The sequence below is a fragment of the Lynx canadensis genome, chromosome A1 (genome assembly GCF_007474595.2).
Source record: "Lynx canadensis isolate LIC74 chromosome A1, mLynCan4.pri.v2, whole genome shotgun sequence".
NCBI lineage: Eukaryota > Metazoa > Chordata > Mammalia > Carnivora > Felidae > Lynx > Lynx canadensis.
The window spans coordinates 2018952-2039090 of record NC_044303.2 but is presented as its reverse complement, the minus strand read 5'-3'; positions in this window follow the sequence as shown (position 1 = coordinate 2039090).

Sequence of the window (20139 nt, the reverse complement as noted above, 5' to 3'; positions counted from 1 at the left end):
GCCACAGGCAAGTCTCAGGCCCATGTAGGACCCTGCTAAAATCCATACCCCAGGCCCCTGACCATTCCTTCCTCCCCCCTTCACACCAGGACGCTCACTTCCCCTGTAAAACAAAATACTTGAATTGTCTCTAAGGGTGACATTTTACTTCCTGCTTCTGTGCCATTGTACTTGCTCTCCCGGCTGGAAAACTCCTCCTCCCCTGCCAAAGCCAAGCCCTACTCATCCCTCCAGGTGGGAGGGCCCCTGAAGTAGCAAACCTACTACACCAGTGCTCCTTATATCCTGAACAGCACCCACTGCTCACACCACAGCCCTGGGAGTCATCCTGCCTCACCCCCACATCTGACCCATCACCGAGCCCTGTCAGTTCCATGTCCCAAAGGGCTCTCGAATGGCTTCTCTCCCCCTCAACTGCCAACCACTATTGGAGCCTCCAAACTGGGATGTGTTTAAGAGTGAAAGGTGCTCCAACAGATGGCAAGAGAGGACAACAGGCATAAACTTGGTCAGTTCTAGGCAAACCCGGGTCTGAGGAATAGGATGTAGGGTTGCCCTCGTTTCTAGCCCGGTTTGGGTCTCCAGCTCTCTTGCCCAGTCTCATTGTTTCCAGGCTTGCCGCCTCCATTCCTTTCTCCACACAACAGCCTGAGTGCTCTTATGTGTGTGTGTGTGTTTTTAAATACATAAAGCTAGTCATGGCATTCCCTGCTTCTTAGTCGTCTTAAACTCTCAATGATGTTATTGTCATCACATCCTAAGTGGTTGATTGGTTTTGACATTTTAGTTTCAATGATGTGACATTCTTGCCTTAACAATAACTCTGGTGCTGTTAATTCCCGACCTTTTTGTGATTACTTTATATCTTAGAGTTTTCATTAGCAATTTAGCTGTAGATTTAGTTAATTAATAAAGCAGCGAACTTAAAAAAATAGATGACGGAAATAGGTCATCTTCCAATGGCTCCCCTGTGCCTTCAGGACAAAACGCAAATCAATTAATGCAGTGTTCGAGGTTCTCTGTGACTGGCTCCTGCCTACCTCGTTAGCCATACCTTGTCTCTCTAGCCAGGCCCCCAAATATTCCATCTTCTGGCCCTGAGCCTTTGTACTATGTTTATTCTGCCTGAAGACTATCCCCATGTACCTGTACCGAGCAGGTTTCTATTCCCCCTTCAAGTCTCAGCGTAGACATCATTTACTGTAGGAAGCTAGATATGCCAATATGTTACATCATATTCCCGTGTGATAATTGTCCAACTGTTTGGTGTCATCCGGGGTAGTCTGCAGGTTCTGTGAAGGGAAGGCCTGCATCAGTTTTGTTCACTGCTCTATTCCTAGCCCTTAGCCGGATGGCCCTGGTCCCTCGCGGTCTTTGGTCAAGTGTCTGTGTTTTTTGAGTCCTCCTTGTCCCTTCTCTCAGCCACCTCCACATCCCTTTCATGCTGTGCTGGGAAGGACTGCATGATGCTGTCCTTAGGCCATCTGCTCAGGAACCTCACCCAGCCAGGCCACTGTACAACTCTGGTGCCTTGAGGGGCCTGGGACTCCTCAGAGGGCCTCGTGGCCTCCCCGAGATGTGGGATCCCCTCGGTCCTTTCCAAGGCTGCGTCAGCTTTCACCCAGGCTGAGCCAGACTGCTTTTTGGGGACACCATCAAAGGGTGACTCCATGGCTCTTGTCTTCATCTCGCAAGTTCATCCTCTCCCCGGTGACCTTTAATCTCCTCTTAGGTAGAACTTGCTCTTACGTCATCACAAAATCTTCCTGAATCAGTTGTTTATGGCATAAACTTGGCGAGTTTGACCTTCAAACTGGCTTTTGGTAACTCAAAAAATATCCTCTCAAAGCTTCTGTCTCTGTCATGAGCGTCAAAAGTCTATTTTGATGACACATTACTTTGAGTTGTGGCCCTCTCAATGGCAGTAAACATGTCTCATCATCCGGATGTAAAGATGGAAGGGAATGTAGGATAAAAAGGAACTAATGAGAATGAGTTTATATGTTAAAATACCGCCTGGGTGGCTCAGTCAGTTCAGCATCCGACTTGGGCTCAGGTCATAATCTCACGGTTCATGGGTTTGAGCCCCACGTCAGGCTCTGTGCTGAAAGTTCAGAGCTGGGAGTCTGGCTCAGATTCTGTGTCTCCCCCTCTCTCTGCCTCTCCCCCCTCAAAAATAAATAAATATTTTAAAAATTTAATGAAAAAATATTGCCTGTATATAGACACAACAAACACAGACACATTTAACAATAACATGGGGTTGTATGGACAGGAATTCCCATTTCCAGGAATTTGTCCTACAGAAAATGCTTACAAAATAAGGTAAAAATAAATGGATAAGGATGTTTTACAGCATTTTTAAAGTAATAGTGAAAATCATAAACAAACTAAATGTCCATCAAGAGGGACTGGTTAAAAAAATGTTCCCTCGTGGGAACATAAAATGGAATTTTGTACAGTTGTTTGAAGAAATGAGATAACTTTAACTGACATGGAAAAGCGTCCATGATATGTTAAGTCAAAAGAGAAACTTGCAAGGGTGCCTGGGTGGCTCAGTCAGTTAAACATCGGACTTTGGTTCAGGTCATAATCTCACAGTTTGTGAGTTCGAGCCCCGCATCGGGCTCTGGGCTGACAGCTCAGAGCCTGGAGCCTGCCTCAGATTGTGTGCCTCCCTCTTCCTCCTCCTCCCCCGCTAGTGTTCTGTCTCTCTCTCTCTCTCTCTCTCTCTCTCTCAAAAATAAATGTTTAAAAGTTTTAAAGAGAAACTTGCAAGCAGTAATGTCTAAACATTTGTATGTGACCAGAAGATGCCTATTAAGAGAATATACAAGGTATTATGTTAAGTGAAATAAATCAGAGAAAGGCAAATACCATTTGATTTTACTCATATGCGGAAGTTAAGAAACAAAACAAACTAAGAAAAAAAAGAGATAAACCAAAAACCAGACTCCTAAATATGGAGAACAAACTGGTGGTTGCCAGAAGGGGACGAGTGGGGCTGAATGAAACAGCACACCCATGTTGATGAGCACTGAGTGATGTATAGAATTGTGGAATCAATATGTTGTATTGCACCTAATCTAATACTGTATGTTAACCATACTTCAATAAAAACACAAATAAATAAATAAATAAATAAATAAATAAATACAAATGGGTTGAACTCTCACTCTACACGCGGAAGTTCGGAATATTCTAAGTATTTCAGGAATGAGTAGGGAACCTAAATTTCTCTTGATCATTTCTGTATCCAAATCCCTATATAGCTGCATGCAAGTTACCTGCGTTTTGCTACCTGTACATGTGGAACAAGTTGACAGCTACTTGGAGGTGTTCTTGATCCCTGTTCTTTTACCGAACGGACTACAAGGTGATGTGTCTCGACTTTCCCAAAAAGTTGGTAGCCGTGCTGGCGGTGGTAGGAGGGGGTAGAGTGGTTTCACACTGCAGCAGAGCAAATTAAATACACTCTTAGACTCAGCCATTAGAAACACCCAGGAAGCATCACAGAATCCTGCGTTTGGGGCCTTCAAGCAGTGAAATCAGAAGTTCCGGTGGTGGAGCTCAAGCATCAGGTTTCGTTTTTTTTTTTCATTGACCTAGGTTATGCTAATATGCAACCAGGTTTGGGAACCACTGAATAAGTCCATTAAAGCACTCTAAGCGTGTGGTTTTTCATACGAAGAAAGTTCATCAAGAGATTTTTGGGGGGCCCTGGGTGGGTCATTCGGTTGAGCTGCCGACTCTTCATTTCGCCTCAAGTCATGATCTCACGGTTCCTGGGACTGAGCCTCATATCCGACTCGGTGCTGACAGTGCAGAGCCTGCCTATGATTCTCTCTCTCTCTCTCTCTCTCTCTCTCTCTCTCTCTCTCCATCCCCCGCTTGCTCACTCTCTTTTAAAATAAATTAAAAAGGGGCGCCTGGGTGGCGCAGTCGGTTAAGCGTCCGACTTCAGCCAGGTCACGATCTCGCGGTCCGTGGGTTCGAGCCCCGCGTCAGGCTCTGGGCTGATGGCTCGGAGCCTGGAGCCTGTTTCCGATTCTGTGTCTCTCTCTCTCTCTCGGCCCCTCCCCTGTTCATGCTCTGTCTCTCTCTGTCCCAAAAATAAATAAAAAAACGTTGAAAAAAAATTTTTTTTAATAAATTTAAAAAATAAACATTTTTTAAAAAGATATTTTTGTAGATAAACATAGTTTCTCCCAGAGAAACACCCCCTTGCCTGCTTTCCTGGCTTTAATAAAAAGCTTTCTTTCTACCATATTAGATTGACTTATTGTTTCATATGTATTTCCTTTACTAGTTTCTAAGCTTTGTGGACAAGATTAAGATATTTGTCTTATTCGTTATGGCTTCTCTCTCTCTCTCTCTCTCTCACACACACACACACACACACACACACTCCACAGTTTCTGAGACATGTAGGTCACCCAATGAACATTTGTTGAATCAATAAATTTAGAGTTTCAGAAAATTTGTAACAAAAAATAATGCTTTCTCCATGTAAAATTGATGTAGAAAGAGTAAAAAAAATAACTACTAATTTATATTAGTAGTTAATATTTTTATTAAGTACAAGACTTCCATTAGAGTTTAGAAATATACATTTACATTATCGGTAACTTTGAAAAAATCTATACGAGAAAGAGGAATTGAGTGCTATTAGTGGAGACGGAGGCGATGGGAACTTTACTCCCATTGGCATTATCTGAGTTTCTTTTTACAATGGGCATTCAATATCTTTACAATATTTTAATTAAGGTAAAAACTACCTTTACACTGATAAATAACCTCAGGAAAGTCATAGGATACAAATCAATGTACAGAAATCTGTTGCATGCCTGTACACCAATAATGAAGCAGCAGAAAGAGAAATTAAGAAAACAATCCCATTTACCATTGCACTGAAACCAACAAAATATCTAGGACTGAACTTAATCAAGGAGGTGAAAGACCTATACTCTGAAAATTAGAAAATACTGATGAAAGGCATTGAAGATGACACAGAGAAATGGAGATATTCCACGCTGATGGGTTGGAAGAACAAATATTGTTAAAATGTCTATACTCTTCAAAGCCATCTACACATTTAATGGAATCCCTATCAAAATGCCAACAGCATTTTTTTTTCACAGAACTGGAACAAACAATCCTAAAATTTGTATGGAACCACAAACACACAGACCCCAAATAGCCAAAGCAATCTTGAGAAAGAAAAATGAATCTGGAGGCATCGCAATTCCAAATTTCAAGTTACATTATGAAGTGATAGTAATTAAAACAATACGGTACTGGCATAAAAAGAGATACATAGATCAGGGAATAGAACAGAAAACCCAGAAATAAATTCACAATTATATTGTCAATTCATCTTTGACAAAGGAGAAATAAATATAAGATGGGAACAAGACCGTCTCTTCAACAAATGGCATTGGGAAAAGTGGACAGCTACATGCAAAAGAATGATGCTGGAACACTGTCTTACCCTGTACACAAAAACTCAAAATGGATTAAAGACTAAGTGTAAGACCTGAAACCATAAAAATCCTAGAAGAGAGCACAGGAAATAATCTCTGACATCGGCTGTAGCAACATTTTTCTAGATGTGTCTCCTGAACAAGGAAAAAAAAAGCAAAAATAAACTCTTGGGACTACATCAAAATAAAAAGTTTCTGCACAGCGAAAGAAACAACCAATAAAACTAAAAAGTAATCTATGGAATGGGAGATGATATTTGCAAGTGACATATCTAGTAAGGGTTAATATCCCAAATACAAAAAGACCTGATACAACTCAACATCCAACAAAACAAATAATCCAATTAAAAAATGGGCAGAAGACAAGAACAGACACTTCTTCAAAGAAGACATCCAGATGGCCAACAGACACGTGAAAACATTCTCAACATCATTCATCGTCAGGGAAATATAAATTAAAACCAAATGAAATGTCACCTCACACCTATAAAAATGGCCAAAATCCAAAACGCAAGATACAACGATTGTTGGTGAGGATGTGGAGAAAAAGGAACCCTCATGCATGCACTATTGGTGGGAATGCAGACTGTTGCAGCCACCATGGGAAACAGTATGGACCTTCCTCAAAAAATTAAAAATAGAACAACCCTACGATCCAGGAATTTCACTCCTGGGGATTTACTCAAAAAATACAAAAACACTAATTCAAAGGGATACATGCACCCCGATGTTTACGGCAGCATTATCTACAATAGCCAGATTATGAAGCAGCTCAAGTGTCCATCGATGGATGAATGGATAAAGAAGATGTAGCACGTATACAATGGAATACTACTCAGCCATAAAAAAGAATGAAATCTTGCCATTTGCAATGACATAGATGGAGCTGAAGAGCATAATGCTGAGCAAACTAAGTCAAAGAAAGACAAATACCATATGATTTTACTCACATGTGGCGCTTAAGAAAAAAAACAAATGAGCAAAGGGAAAAAGAGACAGAAACCAAGAGACTCTTAACTATAGAGAACAGACTGATTTGGGGCAGGAAGGAGCTAGGTGGGGGAATGGGTGAAATAGGTGCTGGGGATTAAAAGGTACACTTATCACGATGAAAAAAATAAAATAATTTCAAATTTTTTCATAATAAAAATTACCTTTATAAGCTGCTTTTATCATATACAACATATTGGGAACATCTTCATTCGTAACGGTAGTATCCCGTCCCAGGGTTGCACCAAAAATATTAACTTGCCTGCGTTTAGGTTTTCTCTAATATTTTAAAACATTAACACATTTTTTAAATATTTATTTATTTTTGAGAAAGAAGGGGTGGTCAGGGGCAGAGAGAGAGGGAGACACAGAATCCAAAGCAGGCTCCAGGCTCCGAGCTGTCAGCACAGAGCCCGACGCGGGGCTTGAACTGATGAACCATGAGATCATGACCTGAGCTGAAGTCAGACGCTTGACTGACCGAGCCACCCAGGCGCCCCTCTGTGCAAATTTCTGATGAAGAAAGCGGGTAACGTTTCTCACTGTAGCCTGATGTAATGTCACTTAGCAAGTTTCCCTGTCCCCTCTATTTCCCAGAAATCGGTAGTTAGATTGAGATGTGGGATCAGGTTTAAGTTTTAAATCTTTGGCAAGAATACTTCGCCGGTGGCAGTGTGTCCTTTCACACAAAGGGTCTGCTTGTCTGTCTTTTTTTGTGTGTTTGTCGGCCATTGACGCTTCTTGCCTAGAGCCCATGCAAAGGTCACAGAGTGGTGACACTCGGACTTGTCTTCTCCATTTGTTAGCTGGAATGCTTTGTCAACAGAAGCCTCCGCTTGGCCCTCTCTGATTAGTCAGTACTACAGTTCATACTGGAATGGCAGAAATAAATACCTAATTCTTTCCTTTTATTTACGAGTCTTGAAAATAGGCGTGTCCCTAGCATTCTCTGAAGGTGACCAATGAAGGTGTTACCATTGCCGTTTTTAGTATCCTTTTGAATTCATAGATGTAGACATTTGTAAAGTGTTTCCATCCAATGCAGTAAAAGTCCTCACAGTTGCTCAAACTGTCCTTTTTTTTTTTTTTTTTTTTTTTTTTTTTTTTTTTTTTTTGTCTATGGGGGCTTTCAATGCTATCCTGGGTTTTCTGGACTGAACCCTTGAAGTCGAGTCAATTCTCCCTGCTTGGCACAGGAAGATATTCCGCTCACCCTAAATCCGATTGTGTCACAGACCGAGGAAGGTGGGAGGAAACGAATAAATAAAAAATGAACAAAAGCCCTCAGCCTGACTGGAAGAAGTCCTGGGGTGGGGGGCAGAATATCTAGGTTTCAGTCCCGGCTCTGTAGCCAGCTGGGTATTTCATTTCAGACAGTCGGTGAGCTCTGATTCTCCGATTCTCTTTTTAATTTCTTCTCATCTGTCCTAGGAGGATGATAATAGCAGGAACCACGATAGTACTGAGAATGGTAACGGTGGCGGCTTCAGCGAGTTTCTGAGACGACAGAGCATCTGTGTGAGGCCGCCTTGTCAACCGCACGCGAACCATATGGTGTCCCCGTCGCTCCTTCAGCCTCTTGCCTCCGAAAATGCGCTGCACCAGCGCAGGTGTTCACTGTCTCCCTGAATGGTCTAGCAGTCTCTCGGAAATGCTCTCTCGAGAGGGGTCTCAAGCCGCCTTTCTAAGGTACCGGTGAAAACAAGACTGGCGAGGAGGGGGCTCTGGGCCTCAGTGCCTGGAAGGGCGTGGGGAAGCGGGCACGGGCATGTGATGCCGCTGAGAGGCTCCAGCAGTAGGACTTCTCCGAGAGGTCATTAGCCAGTATGCAGCACACTTTAAAAAAGTGAGCATTCCTTCGATTCAGCAACCCTACCTCCTAGAGGGAATAATTACACAAAGGAGGTAGGATGTGTTTGTGAGAATGCCTGTCAGGGCGATTTATAAAGTCTTAAAAATTGGAAAGACTCTAAATATACCAGTAGTTAAGTAAATTATGACACACCCATTAAATAAAATGGAATACTGTACCAAAACTGAAAATAATTTTGTAGGTCTGTATTGACCGGCATGAGACATATTTGTGATCTGTTCCTAAATTTAAACAAATGAAGCCTGAGGAGAGGCTCGGGGGAAACTGCTAGGGTGCCAGCAGCGTTCGATGTCTTGGCCTGGGCGGTGACGACACAGGTAGACCCGTATGTAAAACTTCATTGAGCTGTGCATCCAAGATTCGGGATGTGTACATTTTACTCTAATAAGCAAGAGAAAGTAAAAGAAGGAGGAGGAGGAGGAGGAGGAGGAGAAGGAGGAGGAGGAAAGGAAGGAAGGACAGAAGAAGGAAGGAAGGAAAGAAGGAAGGAAGGAAGGAAGGAAGGAAGGAAGGAAGGAGGGAGGAAGGAAGGAAGGAAAGGAGGGAGGAAGGAAGGAAGAAAGAAGAAGGGAGAGAAGGGGGAAGGAAGGAAGGAAGGAAGGAAGGAAGGAAGGAAAGGAGGGAGGAAGGAAGGAAGGAAGGAAAGGAGGGAGGAAGGAAGGAAGGAAAGGAGGGAGGAAGGAAGGAAGGAAAGGAGGGAGGAAGGAAGGAAAGGAGGGAGGAAGGAAGGAAGGAAAGAAGGAAGGAAGGGAGGAAAGGAAGGAGGAAGGAAGGTACACCTCTCCTTTTTGTGGGAACAGCGGCCATATGGGACGAGCCCCTCCCCAGTGACCTCGGTGCAACCCTATGACCTCGGTGTAACCCTGGTTCCAGATAAGGTCACATTCTGAGGTGCTGGGGGTTAGCATTTCATCATATCTTTTGGGGCTGGGGGGGTGGGGACGCACAGCAGAAGTGTTTCCTTAAAACAAGAAAAAACAAGTTCCTGAAATTTAAAGGTCAGAAATGTGTGGAAACCTGTGCGCAAGGGGAGGATACTTCCCTGGAAACACGACCTCTTGGATACGTTTTCTCTCGGGTCAATGATTTTGGACATTAGTGTGTCTAAAGCTGCCTAAGAATATTTCAGTCGCAGTATTCTGGATCATGTCAATAGAGCACGTCTTTCTAGAAGATGCTGTTTCATTTGCTTTCATCCTCCACCACTGAAACGTTTCCGCATTAAGGGACTGGCCCTGCCTTCTTGCGGCAAAGGCCTCCGACAGCCAAGAGGAGCCAGTCACCTCCCAGAGGGACCCTCCTCTCCCACGGTGGGGTCCAGATGTCCCCCAGGCTGGGAACCCATCTTGGCCGCCACCGTCTCCCCGCACTGCCCTGAGGAGGCGCTTCCTTTTGGAAGTGGGCCTTGACCTCATTCGTGCTTTTGGAGGGTCTTTTTCTCCTTCCTGAAAGTTCATTTTTGTAACCTGTTGGTAAATGAAACGCAGCCTCCCTCTGTGCAGAATGCGAGGAATGGTTACTTTTTTTTTTTCTTCTAATCAGAAACCCTAGAATTTTTCTGGCCATCACGCAGTGACTGACACAGCTTAGCCACTTTCACACAATTCTCTCCTGTTCTCTTCGTGTTTGTTTTGTCCTGAAGTAACTCCTGTACTCGGCTTTCTGGGGCCCCGAGAGGCTCACAGGGGCCTTGCCCACTCCCCTCGCTCCCCTCGCAGTGGGAGAAGAGTGGGGGTGCCTTCTCCCCTCCTCCCCAGCTGAGCTTGCCATCCACACGCCACCCACTTTCCCACGCAGCCTCTGAACATCAAAGCCCCTCGCCCACCGCCTTGGATCCTGGCCCACGGGCAAGGCCCGCCCGGGGGGTGGGGGGCAGGGGGTGACACAAAATAGAAAGAGGAGAAAAGTGAAAATGGGAGTCTGGCAGGCCTTCCAGAATCGGCCCACCGGGTTTGCGGGGAGCCCTCGGGCAGGAGACGTGGGCCCGAGACCAGAAGCTGTGGGCTCCCGCTGCCCGCAGGCTGTCCCCTCCCGACGCTGCCGGGAGCTGGTGGCGAGGTAACCACGGGGGATCTTCTGGCAAAGGCCTTTGTGCAGACGTTCCCCCTGTTTTATTCCTTTATTCACGGATGTTTCTGGCGGCGGCGGCAGCATGAGCCACGTTAGGTGGTTCAGCCGTTCACGTGAACTAACTCGTGTCAGGCCTACAAAAACCTTGTGAGATGAATATCACCGTTCTTCCCACTTTTTTTCTTTTTTCTTTTTCGGATGGGGAGACTCGGGGCGCGTCAGGGATGCAGACAGAGGTCGGGGTCCTGGCAGCATCGCCCTGCAGCTTGACTAGCGAGCGCTTCACCGAGGGTCTCAAGAGGGCACAAAGTGGCCCGAGACCACACAAGCCAGGTTCAAATCCAGCCCTCACGCGGTGTTCCCGGGGTACCAGGAACTTACCCAGTGAGGCAGCCGGAGGGGACCCTCACCACCTGAAGGCTGTATTAGCCCGAAGGCCGGCCAGACATGCTGCCCTAAAACAGTTTTCTGGGGGGTCTTTAAGAGATGTTTTCACTTTCTAGAAAATATACTTACACGTATTTTAAATATAAAAATAGAAATGTATAACACACACATACTCAGTGCATGCACGTTAATGTTATCCTGAACCAACAACCGTTGTTTTTTTTTAATTTTTTTTTAATATTTATTTATTTTTGAGAGACAGAGAGAGACAGAGAATGAGCAGGGCACGGGGAGAGAGAGAGGGGGACACGGAATCTGAAGCAGGCTCCGGGCTCTGAGCTGTCGGCACAGAGCCTGATGCAGGGCTCGAACTCGTGAACCGTGGGATCATGACCTGAACTGAAGTCAGTTGCTCAACCGACTGAGCCACCCAGGCGCCCCGGTTGTTTTTTTTTAATGTTTATTTATTTTTGAGAGAGAAAGAGAGAGAGAGAGACAATGCCAGCAGGGGAGGGGCAGAGAGAGAGGGAGACACAGAATCTGAAGCAGGCTCCAGGCTCTGAGCTGTCGGCACAGAGCCTGATGGGGGGCTCGAACCCACAAACCGTGAGATCATGACCTGAACTGAAGTCAGTTGCTCAACCGACTGAGCCACCCAGGCGCCCCGGTTGTTTTTTTTTAATGTTTATTTATTTTTGAGAGAGAAAGAGAGAGAGAGAGACAATGCCAGCAGGGGAGGGGCAGAGAGAGAGGGGGACACAGAATCAAAGCAGGTTCCAGACCCTGAGCTGTCAGCACAGAGCCTGATGTGGGGCTCGAACTCGTGAACCGTGAGATCATGACCTGAGTGGAAGTCGGACGCTCAACCGACTGAGCCACCCAGGTGCCCCAACCGTTCTTTCATACCACCTCTTTATGCCAGATGTGTCTGGAGCCCTGTGGTGCACCCCCGGGCTTTGATGTCGGATAAACCGGAGGGGTTCCCCACCCCTGCTCGGGTCCCTGTGACCCGCTATACGCGGCCTTCATCACGGGTAAAGTGGCCTCGAGATGCAAAGTGCATCCTGTCACTGACAATGTTCAGCAACTCCTTTAAGGAGCTCTCAGCCTAGATATTTGCAAATGACATATCGGACAAAGGGCTAGTATCTAAAATCTATAAAGAGCTCACCAAACTCCACACCCGAAAAACAAATAACCCAGTGAAGAAATGGGCAGAAAACATGAATAGACACTTCTCTAAAGAAGACATCCAGATGGCCAACAGGCACATGAAAAGATGTTCAGCGTCGCTCCTTATCAGGGAAATACAAATCAAAACCACACTCAGGTATCACCTCACGCCAGTCAGAGTGGCCAAAATGAACAAATCAGGAGACTATAGATGCTGGAGAGGATGTGGAGAAATGGGAACCCTCTTGCACTGTTGGTGGGAATGCAAATTGGTGCAGCCGCTCTGGAAAGCAGTGTGGAGGTTCCTCAGAAAATTAAAAATAGACCTACCCTATGACCCAGCAATAGCACTGCTAGGAATTTATCCAAGGGATACAGGAGTGCTGATGCATAGGGGCACTTGTACCCCAATGTTCATAGCAGCACTCTCAACAATAGCCAAATTATGGAAAGAGCCTAAATGTCCATCAACTGATGAATGGATAAAGAAATTGTGGTATATATACACAATGGAATACTACGTGGCAATGAGAAAAAATGAAATATGGCCTTTTGTAGCAACGTGGATGGAATTGGAGAGTGTAATGCTAAGTGAAATAAGCCATACAGAGAAAGACAGATACCATATGGTTTCACTCTTATGTGGATCCTGAGAAACTTAACAGGAACCCACGGGGGAGGGGAAGGAAAAAAAAAAAAAAAAAGAGGTTAGAGTGGGAGAGAGCCAAAGCATAAGAGACTGTTAAAAACTGAGAACAAACTGAGGGTTGATGGGGGGTGGGAGGGAGGGGAGGGTGGGTGATGGGTATTGAGGAGGGCACCTTTTGGGATGAGCACTGGGTGTTGTATGGAAACCAATTTGTCAATAAATTTCATATATATAGAAAAAATAAAATAAAATAAAATAAATAAAAAAAAAATAAAAATAAAAAAAAATAAAAAAAAAAAAGGAGCTCTCAGCCTAGAAAAGGACCTGACAGCTAAGGCTTTCAATTTTATGGTGATTATGCAAGTCTATGGAGCATGAACGGTATCCATTTATACCCCAAATGAGAAAACATGGAAATTTTTTAAAAGCTACCAAATGTAATCTTTTCCTAAGACCTCATTTATATAACGAAGTAACTACTGGGGCGCCTGGGTGGCTCGGTCAGTGGGGCGTTCAACTTTGGCTCAGGTCATGATCTCGTGGTTCCTGAATTTGAGCCCCGCGTCGGGCTCTCTGCTGTCAGTGCGGAGCCCGCTTTGGATCTTATGTCCCCCTCTCTCTGGCCCTACCCCACTGGTGCGGGCCTTCTCTCTCTCTCTCTCTCTCTCTCTCTCTCTGTCAAAAATAAACATTCAGAAAAAAAGAATAAAGTGACTACTAACTGGTCTTATCTTTCAAGACCTCTCTTTTATGATTTATCGCCTTAAACATTTCATTATTTTTTATCAACACAGCACATGTTTATTGCACACAGTTCAGGAAAAAAATCAAGATGAAAGAAGAAAATTTAAGAATTATCCATAAACATCAGGCAGTGATAAGTGTTGTGAATATTTTGGTGATATTCATTTTATGTGGACACACATACAAATGTAAGTATAAATATAAAGAAATAACTATATGCAGATAAGGCATTGACACTCTAACATTTATTTAATAATCTCCTTTTTATAAAACTTTCATCAACGTATAACATCCTACAGAAAAGTGCACAAATCCAGTAACCTTTTTTATGCAATATATAACGAATATCTTAACATGTCATTAAATCTTGTAGAGCATGCTTCACAACCTCAGTATTCCACTTTGTGAACCCCGGTGGTCCCCCCGTCCTGGGACTCTTGAGTTGCCTGAAGTCAAGGAACTTTCTGAAAGGAATTTCAATCCTTAAGCAGGACTCTCATTTTAAGGTCTTGCACATTCTTGCAGGCCACGTATGGAAACTCGTGGGCCATGAACCACCTCTATCAGGATCCTGGGGCTATTGATAAAAATGCAGATTCTTGCCTTACTGAATAAGAATGTCAACGTTTGGGGACCAGGAATCTTCACTTAAAGTAAGCTCATCTATGGGACACCTGGGTGGCTCAGTTGGTTAAGCCTCCGACTTCGGCTCAGGTCATGATCTCGCGGTCTGTGGGTTCGAGCCCGGCATCGGGCTCTGTGCTGACAGCTCAGAGCCCGGACCCTGCTTTGGATTCTGTGTCTCCCTCTCTCTCTGTCCCTCCCCTGCTCTCTCTCTGTCCCTCTCAAAAATAATTAAACATTAAAAAATAATAATAATAAAGTAAGCTCATCTAGGAAATTCTTATGAGCATTGAACTTTGAGAGCTCCTGGCCTTTCCTCATTTTAATGTGAACATCTCTTCTTCGGGAATCATTCCCTAGAATGATTGGGGAAGTAACTTCACTTGCTTTCATGTTCTTTAGTGACACCTAGATTGTAGGGTCTGCTTAGGGGAGGTTGCGTGAGGATAAGATGCCTTGGGGAGAGAAGCCAAGCTGCGTCACCTACCCACTGAGCACTGTTGGGCAAGCCACTTTCGCCTCTCAGAGCCTTAATTTTCTCATTGCAAAATGATGCTGCTGAAAATAATTATCTCACAGGGTTGCTACCAGGACCGTATGAGATAATGTCTGGGAAGCCTCTGCAAACCAAAACCTGCTCTAAAATGTTATTATTGTGATTATTACTATTATTATTATCCACAACTCAACTTTTCCTCTTAGCCACGGGGGTCCTGGCTACTGGTTACTTCTGTACCTATAATGTCTAATATGGTAGCCACTAGCCACATGTGGCTTTTGAACATTTAAAATGTAGCTAGTCAGAATTTTAGTATAGGGGCGTCTGGATGGCTCAGTCGGTTAAGCGTCTGACTTTGGCTCAGGTCATGATCTCACAGCTCATGAGTTCAAGCCCCGCATCGGGCTCTGTGCTGACAGCTCAGAGGCTGGAGCCCCCTTCAGATTCTGTCTCTGCCTCCCTCTGTCCTTCCCCTTCTGGTGCGCTCTCTCTCTCTCTCTCTCAAATATAAAAAAACATTAAAATTTTTTTTAAATTTTATTGTAGAGGTGCTATAAGTTAAAATACACACCAAATTTTGAAGACTCAGTAAAAAATACAGAAAGTAAATCTCATTAATAAATTTTTAATATTGATGACGTTGAAATAATAATTTGGGTTAAATAAAATACTTACGAAAACTAATTTCCTTTTTTTCCTTTTCCTAATGTGGCTAACTAGAAAATATTTCATTGCATATGTGACTTGCATTATATTTTTATTGGATAGTGCTATTCTGGAAACATTTTCAACAAAATGCTTGAATTAAAATTCCCAAGTTAAAAACAAGGATGTCGGCAATAAGAAAACAAATCATGCTATTTAGAAAGGGGCCAGAGACCTTAACAGACACTTCACCAAAGAAGATAGACAGATGGCAAATAAGCATACGGAAAGATGCTCCACATCACATGCCATCAGGGAAATGCAAATTAACGCAACGATGAGATGCCTCGCGCCTACCGGAATGGCCAAAATCCAGATCACTGAGCACACCGGATGCTGGTGAAGCAGCAACAGGCGTTCTCGTTCACCTGCTGGTGGGAATGCCCATGGTACCGTCACTCTGGAAGGTGGCTGGGCAGTTTCTCAAAAATTAAACACACTCCTATCATAAGGCCTAGCAATTGTGCTTCCAAAGGAGTTGTCCAAAGGAGTGAAAACCTGTGTCTGCAGAAAAAGCTGCACATAGATACGTCTAGCACTTTTACTTATAATTGCCCAAACCGTGAGGCGACCAAGACATCCCCCAGCAGGTGAATGGATAAGCAAACTGTGATACAGCCAGACTCAGAACATCATTCAGCAGAAGAAAAAACAAACGAGCTATCAGACCATGAAAACCCATGGAGGAAATGAATATTACTAAATTGAAAAGAAAACAATCTGAAAGAAAAGAAAAGAAAAGAGCAATCTGAAAAGGCTACATACTGTTATTCCAGCTATTCATCATTCTGGAAAAGGCAAAACCATGGAGACGGTAAAATGATCTGGGATTGGCAGGGGTTGTTGGAAGTGGGAGGGCTGCATAGGGCGAGCCCAGGGGATTTTTAGGGCAGAGAAACTGTTCTGTGCAAGCCCACAGAACGTACGACACCAAGGGTGAACCGCAACGTAAGCTATGGCTTTGGGTGATTATGATGTGTCAGTGTAGATTTATCCATTGTAGCAAATGTATCCTTCCGGTGGGGGGAGTTGATAGCGGGGAAAGCTGTGCCTATGAAGGGGGAGAGGCTTCATGGGAAATCTCTGCACCTTCCTCCCAATCTTACTGTGAACCGAAAACTGCTTTCAAAAAATAAAGCCTTTAAGGGGCACCTGGGTGGCTCAGTTGGTTAAGAGTCTGACTCTCGGTTTCGGCTCAGGTCACGATTTCACGGTTGGTGGGATCGAGCCTCATGGGATTCTCTTGCGATCTTTCTCTCCCTTTCTCTCTGCCCCTCCCCCCACACGCTCTCTCTAAATAAATGAATAAATAAATAAGCTTAAAAAAACAAATAAAGCGTTTAAAGAAAAGAAAAAGAAGCCGGTATGGGCCTGAAGGAAAAATTGGCCTAGGGTCATGTTATAATCGCGTGGGGAGTTCATCCAAATTTCACACACCCAGCACGGCTGGCCACTCACGGAATGGCCAGGAGGACCCTTGTCCTAAGAGTTTCTAGAAGGCGAAGGGAGGGAAAGAGCAGCAGTCTTCCTTGAGTCACTTGAAGGAAATCATGGGTCATGGAGTAGAAAACGTTACTAAGGCCCAGGGATGGCAGGTGCAGTTCATTACAGAAGCCAGGGTCCAGCACCTGTGTCCTCACAAGGGCAGGTGTGTCCACATCTGTAATTTACTTTAAAATACTTCAGTGCAGGGGCGCCTGGGTGGCTCAGTCGGTTGGGCGGCCAACTTCGGCTCAGGTCATGATCTCGAGGTCCGTGAGTTTGAGCCCCGCGTCGGGCTCTGTGCTGACAGCTCAGAGCCTGGAGCCTGTTTCGGATTCTGTGTCTCCCTCTCTCTGACCCTCCCCCGTTCATGCTCTCTCTCTGTCTCAAAAATAAGTAAACGTTGGGGCGCCTGGGTGGCGCAGTCGGTTAAGCGTCCGACTTCAGCAAGGTCACGATCTCGCGGTCCGGGAGTTCGAGCCCCGCGTCGGGCTCTGGGCTGATGGCTCGGAGCCTGGAGCCTGTTTCCGATTCTGTGTCTCCCTCTCTCTCTGCCCCTCCCCCGTTCATGCTCTGTCTCTCTCTGTCGCAAAAATAAATAAACGTTGAAAAAAAAATTAAAAAAAAAATAAGTAAACGTTAAAAAAAAATTTTTTTTAAATAAAAAAAAAAAATACTTCGGTGCAATCATGTGTGCTGATCAGCCTCCAATTGAATTTTAAGACTGTCCGGCCAACAGCTTTACTGTCAGCAGTAAAACGCTGCTCGGCAATAAAAGGAATTACTAATGACGTGGTTGAATCTCCAATGTAGTATGCTAAGTGAAAGCCAGACAGAAAAGGTCTCATGCTTTGTGATTCTGTTGCCATGACATTCCGGAAAAGGCGAAACTATCAGAGTAGAAAACTGATCAGCGCTTGCCAAGGGTTGGAGGTGTTTCCTACAAGGGGCTTGGACGTTTTATACAGGAAAACATTTTGTATAGGAGCTTGAAGAAACATTTTATATCAGAGAAAATGTTCTGTATCTTGATCGTGGTGCCTAACTATAGATATCTGCCAAACTCATAGAACTATATACTATAAAGAGTGAATTTTACCACATGTAAATTATATTTCAATAAACTTGAGGAAGAAGGAGACTGCATGGTCCAAATTTCACCGTATGTAAATGTTACTTGAAAAAAAAAAAATCCATGACGGGGAGCCCGGCTGCCTCACTTGGTGGAGCACGCAACTCTTGATCTCAAGGTTGTGAGTTCAAGCCCCACATTGGAGATTCCTTTGACGTTTATTTATTTTTGAGACAGAGAGAGACAGAGCATGAACGGGGGAGGGTCAGAGAGAGGGAGACACAGAATCCGAAACGGGCTCCAGGCTCCGAGCTGTCAGCACAGAGCCCGACGCGGGGCTCGAACTCACGCGAGATCACGCGAGATCTCGCGAGATCATGACCTGAGCCGGAGTCGGACGCTCAACCGACTGAGCCACCCAGGCGCCCCTGGAGATTCCTTTGAAAAAACTCCATGTGCAAGTACTGGACTCTAGTTGATGTGCATGTTCAAGAATTTAGGGATAATGTACTGATGCCTGCAACTTACTTTGAAATGGATCAGAAAACTGGACGGATGGATGGACAGGTAAGTGGATAGACGTGTGGCCACAAATATCTCGGCGTGTTCACGGTAGAACCAGGGTCTGTAGTTCTCAAAGTGACGTGCAGGAACTGGCGTCATCAGCATCACCTAGAAACTTGTTAGAAGGTGCACGTTTTTAGGCCAGACCCACCGAATCAGAAACTATGGGAGTGAGGCCCAGCCATGGGTGTTTGAACAAGTCTTCGAGGTGATTCTGCTGTGTGCTCAAATGTGAGAATTATTGACATAGATAGGGATCACTGTACAATTCCTTCAGTTTTTCTGTAAGTCTAAAATCTTTCGTGATAGAAGGTTGAGACAGAGAGAGGAATGGAAGTCCAGGAGTGGTCAGTAGCATTACACGGGTGGCTTTCACAGGCGGCTACTGCCAGTCCCCCCGCACCTATGTCTCCATCAGCAGCCCAGGCCCTTCTGAGAAGCATACCGGCTATCAAAAATGGGTTTTTATTGGTAAGACAGTATCTTGTTTTTTAGAATGATAAATGCCAATAATGGGCTCCCATGGGTGACCTTAAGGCTAATCAAGTAGGCATTGGTTAAAACAGTTTGGACTCGGGGCGCCTGGGTGGCGCAGTCGGTTAAGCGTCTGACTTCAGCCAGGTCACGATCTCGCGGTCCGGGAGTTCGAGCCCCGCGTCAGGCTCTGGGCTGATGGCTCGGAGCCTGGAGCCTGTTTCCGATTCTGTGTCTCCCTCTCTCTCTGCCCCTCCCCCGTTCATGCTCTGTCTCTCTCTGTCCCAAAAATAAATAAAAACGTTGGAAAAAAAAATTAAAAAAAAAAACAAAACAGTTTGGACTCTACCCTCGTAAGAGCAAGTTATAAGAATTTGGAGGCCTGCAGCCTTCACCCTTAAGGTTGGGCCTGGGGTCTGATGGCCTTTTAGTTGGGGGTCCAGCTTTTGCACCTCGGGAACGCTGCGTCTGCCATGTTGAGGGTTTGGGCAGAGCAACTGAAGGACCGAGAGTTGGAACTTCTTGGATCTTCCAGAACCGGTCGTGTGAACTGTCTTGTGCTCGCTTTGCTAATAAACGTCTGTCTAATAAATACCTGTTTGTATCTGATTTTGGTCGGAGATTTGCTTTCATTATAACCCAATGGTGAGATGTGGGAGGGTACCTAACCCTGACCACTTCAAAACTCTCTGTCAGCTATCATCACCCATGAAAATGAACCGAGAAGTTGCGTGGGATCAAATGAACTCCGGTCAGTTATAACACCTAGGGGACAGATTATTTGGTATCCACGTGTTTCAGGAACATTCACGTAGTCGCCTTACCTGAGGTTTAGCTGTTTACCATCAGTACTTTAAAATTTCCTTTTTAAGTATTCATTGCAGAAAAGTACACCTTCTAGACTTTCTTTGGTTCCTGATTAGGTTCATTAACAGGAAATGTGATGTATATTGGGATGTATATTGCGATCACGGCTAACATTGAACGCTGTGTTAAGCCTTTGAAGGCTTCATATGGGGGATGCTTTCTGTAGGCGAGACTAATCCAGTGTTCTTAACCTGACGTACAGAGATCCCAAAAAGTCTGTGGATAGAGCTAAGGGGTTTGTGAACCCAGATAAGGACAAGTTACATCTTTATTTTCTCTTCTAACTGAAATTTAGCATTTCCTTCCTTTATGAATGTAGACATTCTCAGTAGTATGAGCAGAACCTGTGACTTTGTCTCCAGTAGAAATACTAGAATCTTCCTATCACATGGCAAGTGTAGTTATTCTTGAAATACCACTTATGGTCATTACTACTTTTTAACGATGGAAGTTGTTAGATCTGATCTTAACGCATGAGTGAAG